This window comes from Oryctolagus cuniculus, unplaced genomic scaffold, assembly GCF_964237555.1.
Source record: "Oryctolagus cuniculus unplaced genomic scaffold, mOryCun1.1 SCAFFOLD_40, whole genome shotgun sequence".
NCBI classification, from domain to species: Eukaryota; Metazoa; Chordata; class Mammalia; order Lagomorpha; family Leporidae; genus Oryctolagus; species Oryctolagus cuniculus.
This window is the reverse complement of record NW_027208345.1, coordinates 519,048-525,047: the sequence shown is the minus strand read 5'-3', so window position 1 is coordinate 525,047 and position 6,000 is coordinate 519,048.

Here is a 6,000-nt window from a genome sequence, read left to right as displayed (position 1 = left end):
CAGAAAACAAAAAGGGTCCTGCTAAAATGCATTCAAAACCTTAAAGTCCATAGAGAATATCCACAAAACACAAACACACACAGAGGCTGTAGCAAGATCTGGGATTGAGATAGCTACAATACACCAGATAGTTTTGTTTTCATCCAGGAGTATCTGGACAAATTGTTATAGTTTTGAAGTGAAATTTAAAGAAAAAATCACCATGAAAGTGGTTTTGGAGAAAAGCACAATCTTCCTGTAAGGCAAATGTATCCAATGTCATGTTTACAGAAAGAAATATCATGTTTTCTCAGGTTTCTGAAGCTTTCTTCCTAGAAAACTCGAATGTGTGGGGTATTTGACTCCAGGTGGAACCAATTAGCGTTTGCCAGCAGAAAACAAAAAGGTCCTGCTGAAATGCATTCAAAAACTTAAAGTCCATAGAGAATATCCAGAAAACACAAACACACACAGAGGCTGTAGCAAGATCTGGGATTGAGATAGCTACAAATCACCAGATAGTTTTGTTTTCATCCAGGAGTATCTGGACAAATTGTTGTAGATTTGAAGTGAAATTTTAAAAAAAAATCACCGTGAAAGTGGTTTTGGAGAAAAGCACAATCTTTCTGTTCAGCAAATGTATCCAATGTCATGTTTACAGAAAGAAATATCATGTTTTCTCAGGTTTCTTTAGCTTTCTTCCTAGAAAACTCGAATATGTGGGGTATTTGACTCCAGGTGGAACCAATTAGCGTTTGCCAGCAGAAAACAAATAGGGTCCTGCTAAAATGCATTCAAAACCTTAAAGTCCATAGAGAATATCCAGAAAACACAAAACACACAGAGGCTGTAGCAAGATCTGGGATTGAGATAGCTACAAATCACCAGAGAGTTTTGTTTTCATCCAGGAGTATCTGGACAAATTGTTGTAGTTTTGAAGTGAAATTTTAACAAAAAATCACCATGAAAGTGGTTTTGGAGAAAAGCACAATCTTCCTGTTCAGCAAACGTATCCAATGTCATGTTTACAGAAAGAAATATCATGTTTTCTCAGGTTTCTTTAGCTTTCTTCCTAGAAAACTCGAATGTGTGGAGTATTTGACTCCAGGTGGAACCAATTAGCGTTTGCCAGCAGAAAACAAAAAGGGTCCTGCTAAAATGCATTCAAAACCTTAAAGTCCATAGAGAATATCCAGAAAACACAAACACACACAGAGGCTGTAGCAAGATCTGGGATTGAGATAGCTACAAATCACCAGATAGTTTTGTTTTCATCCAGGAGTATCTGGACAAATTGTTGTAGTTTGAAGTGAAATTTAACCAAAAAATCACCGTGAAAGTGGTTTTGGAGGAAAGCACAATCTTTCTGTTCAGCAAATGAATCCAATGTCATGTTTACAAATACAAATATCATGTTTTCTGAGGTTTCTGGAGCTTTCTTCCTAGAAAACTCGAATGTGTGGAGTATTTGACTCCAGGTGGAACCAATTAGCGTTTGCCAGCAGAAAACAAAAAGGGTCCTGCTAAAATGCATTCCAAACCTTAAAGTCCATAGAGAATATCCAGAAAACACAAACACACACAGAGGCTGTAGCAAGATCTGGGATTGAGATAGCTACAAATCACCAGATAGTTTTGTTTTCATCCAGGAGTATCTGGACAAATTGTAGTTTTGAAGTGAAATTTAACCAAAAATCACCGTGAAATTGGTTTTGGAGAAAAGCACAATCTTCCTGTTCGGCAAATGTATCCAATGTCATGTTTACAAATACAAATATCATGTTTTCTCAGGTTTCTGGAGCTTTCTTCCTAGAAAACTCGAATGTGTGGAGGATTTGACTCCAGGTGGAACCAATTAGCGTTTGCCAGCAGAAAACAAAAAGGGTCCTGCTAAAATGCATTCCAAACCTTAAAGTCCATAGAGAATATCCAGAAAACACAAACACACACAGAGGCTGTAGCAAGATCCGGGACTGAGATAGCTACAAATCACCAGATAGTTTTGTTTTCATCCAGGAGGATCTGGACAAATTGTTGTGGATTTCGGATGAAATTTAACCAAAAAAATCACCGTGAAAGTGGTTTTGGAGAAAAGCACAATCTTCCTGTTCAGCAAATGTATCCAATGTCATGTTTACAGAAAGAAATATCATGTTTTCTCAGGTTTCTGAAGCTTTCTTCCTAGAAAACTCGAATGTGTGGAGGATTTGACTCCAGGTGGAACCAATTAGCGTTTGCCAGCAGAAAACAAAAAGGGTCCTGCTAAAATGCATTCCAAACCTTAAAGTCCATAGAGAATATCCAGAAAACACAAACACACACAGAGGCTGTAGCAAGATCTGGGATTGAGATAGCTACAAATCACCAGATAGTTTTGTTTTCATCCAGGAGTATCTGGACAAATTGTTGTAGTTTTGAAGTGAAATTTAACCAAAAAATCACCGTGAAAGTGGTTTTGGAGAAAAGCACAATCTTTCTGTTCAGCAAATGAATCCAATGTCATGTTTACAAATACAAATATCATGTTTTCTCAGGTTTCTGGAGCTTTCTTCCTAGAAAACTCGAATGTGTGGAGGATTTGACTCCAGGTGGAACCAATTAGCGTTTGCCAGCAGAAAACAAAAAGGGTCCTGCTAAAATGCATTCAAAACCTTAAAGTCCATAGAGAATATCCAGAAAACACAAACACACACAGAGGCTGTAGCAAGATCCGGGACTGAGATAGCTACAAATCACCAGATAGTTTTGTTTTCATCCAGGAGGATCTGGACAAATTGTTGTGGATTTCGGATGAAATTTAACCAAAAAAATCACCGTGAAAGTGGTTTTGGAGAAAAGCACAATCTTCCTGTTCAGCAAATGTATCCAATGTCATGTTTACAGAAAGAAATATCATGTTTTCTCAGGTTTCTGAAGCTTTCTTCCTAGAAAACTCGAATGTGTGGAGGATTTGACTCCAGGTGGAACCAATTAGCGTTTGCCAGCAGAAAACAAAAAGGGTCCTGCTAAAATGCATTCAAAACCTTAAAGTCCATAGAGAATATCCAGAAAACACAAACACACACAGAGGCTGTAGCAAGATCCGGGACTGAGATAGCTACAAATCACCAGATAGTTTTGTTTTCATCCAGGAGGATCTGGACAAATTGTTGTGGATTTCGGATGAAATTTAACCAAAAAAATCACCGTGAAAGTGGTTTTGGAGAAAAGCACAATCTTCCTGTTCAGCAAATGTATCCAATGTCATGTTTACAGAAAGAAATATCATGTTTTCTCAGGTTTCTGAAGCTTTCTTCCTAGAAAACTCGAATGTGTGGAGGATTTGACTCCAGGTGGAACCAATTAGCGTTTGCCAGCAGAAAACAAAAAGGGTCCTGCTAAAATGCATTCAAAACCTTAAAGTCCATAGAGAATATCCAGAAAACACAAACACACACAGAGGCAGTAGCAAGATCCGGGACTGAGAAAGCTACAAATCACCAGATAGTTTTGTTTTCATCCAGGAGGATCTGGACAAATTGTTGTGGATTTCGGGTGAAATTTAACCAAAAAAATCACCGTGAAAGTGGTTTTGGAGAAAAGCACAATCTTCCTGTTCAGCAAATGTATCCAATGTCATGTTTACAGAAAGAAATATCATGTTTTCTCAGGTTTCTGAAGCTTTCTTCCTAGAAAACTCGAATGTGTGGAGGATTTGACTCCAGGTGGAACCAATTAGCGTTTGCCAGCAGAAAACAAAAAGGGTCCTGCTAAAATGCATTCCAAACCTTAAAGTCCATAGAGAATATCCAGAAAACACAAACACACACAGAGGCTGTAGCAAGATCTGGGATTGAGATAGCTACAAATCACCAGATAGTTTTGTTTTCATCCAGGAGTATCTGGACAAATTGTTGTAGTTTTGAAGTGAAATTTAACCAAAAAATCACCGTGAAAGTGGTGTTGGAGAAAAGCACAATCTTTCTGTTCGGCAAATGTATCCAATGTCATGTTTACAAATACAAATATCATGTTTTCTCAGGTTTCTGGAGCTTTCTTCCTAGAAACCTCGAACGTGTGGAGGATTTGACTCCAGGTGGAACCAATTAGCGTTTGCCAGCAGAAAACAAAAAGGGTCCTGCTAAAATGCATTCAAAACCTTAAAGTCCATACAGAATATCCAGAAAACACAAACACACACAGAGGCTGTAGCAAGATCTGGGATTGAGATAGCTAGAAATCACCAGATAGTTTTGTTTTCACCCAGGAGTATCTGGACCATTTGTTGTGGATTTCGGGTGAAATTTCAACAAAAAAATCACCGTGAAAGTGGTTTTGGAGAAAAGCACAATCTTTCTGTTCAGCAAATGAATCCAATGTCATGATTACAAATACAAATATCATGTTTTCACATATTTCTGGAGCTTTCTTCCTAGAAAACTCGAATGTGTGGAGGATTTGACTCCAGGTGGAACCAATTAGCGTTTGCCAGCAGAAAACAAAAAGGGTCCTGCTAAAATGCATTCCAAACCTTAAAGTCCATAGAGAATATCCAGAAAACACAAACACACACAGAGGCTGTAGCAAGATCTGGGATTGAGATAGCTACAAATCACCAGATAGTTTTGTTTTCATCCAGGAGTATCTGGACAAATTGTTGTAGTTTTGAAGTGAAATTTAACCAAAAAATCACCGTGAAAGTGGTGTTGGAGAAAAGCACAATCTTTCTGTTCGGCAAATGTATCCAATGTCATGTTTACAAATACAAATATCATGTTTTCTCAGGTTTCTGGAGCTTTCTTCCTAGAAACCTCGAACGTGTGGAGGATTTGACTCCAGGTGGAACCAATTAGCGTTTGCCAGCAGAAAACAAAAAGGGTCCTGCTAAAATGCATTCAAAACCTTAAAGTCCATACAGAATATCCAGAAAACACAAACACACACAGAGGCTGTAGCAAGATCTGGGATTGAGATAGCTAGAAATCACCAGATAGTTTTGTTTTCACCCAGGAGTATCTGGACCATTTGTTGTGGATTTCGGGTGAAATTTCAACAAAAAAATCACCGTGAAAGTGGTTTTGGAGAAAAGCACAATCTTTCTGTTCAGCAAATGAATCCAATGTCATGATTACAAATACAAATATCATGTTTTCACATATTTCTGGAGCTTTCTTCCTAGAAAACTCGAATGTGTGGAGGATTTGACTCCAGGTGGAACCAATTAGCGTTTGCCAGCAGAAAACAAAAAGGGTCCTGCTAAAATGCATTCCAAACCTTAAAGTCCATAGAGAATATCCAGAAAACACAAACACACACAGAGGCTGTAGCAAGATCTGGGATTGAGATAGCTACAAATCACCAGATAGTTTTGTTTTCATCCAGGAGTATCTGGACAAATTGTTGTAGTTTTGAAGTGAAATTTAACCAAAAAATCACCGTGAAAGTGGTGTTGGAGAAAAGCACAATCTTTCTGTTCGGCAAATGTATCCAATGTCATGTTTACAAATACAAATATCATGTTTTCTCAGGTTTCTGGAGCTTTCTTCCTAGAAACCTCGAACGTGTGGAGGATTTGACTCCAGGTGGAACCAATTAGCGTTTGCCAGCAGAAAACAAAAAGGGTCCTGCTAAAATGCATTCAAAACCTTAAAGTCCATACAGAATATCCAGAAAACACAAACACACACAGAGGCTGTAGCAAGATCTGGGATTGAGATAGCTAGAAATCACCAGATAGTTTTGTTTTCATCCAGGAGGATCTGGACCATTTGTTGTGGATTTCGGGTGAAATTTCAACAAAAAAATCACCGTGAAAGTGGTTTTGGAGAAAAGCACAATCTTTCTGTTCAGCAAATGAATCCAATGTCATGATTACAAATACAAATATCATGTTTTCACATATTTCTGGAGCTTTCTTCCTAGAAAACTCGAATGTGTGGAGGATTTGACTCCAGGTGGAACCAATTAGCGTTTGCCAGCAGAAAACAAAAAGGGTCCTGCTAAAATGCATTCCAAACCTTAAAGTCCATAGAGAATATCCAG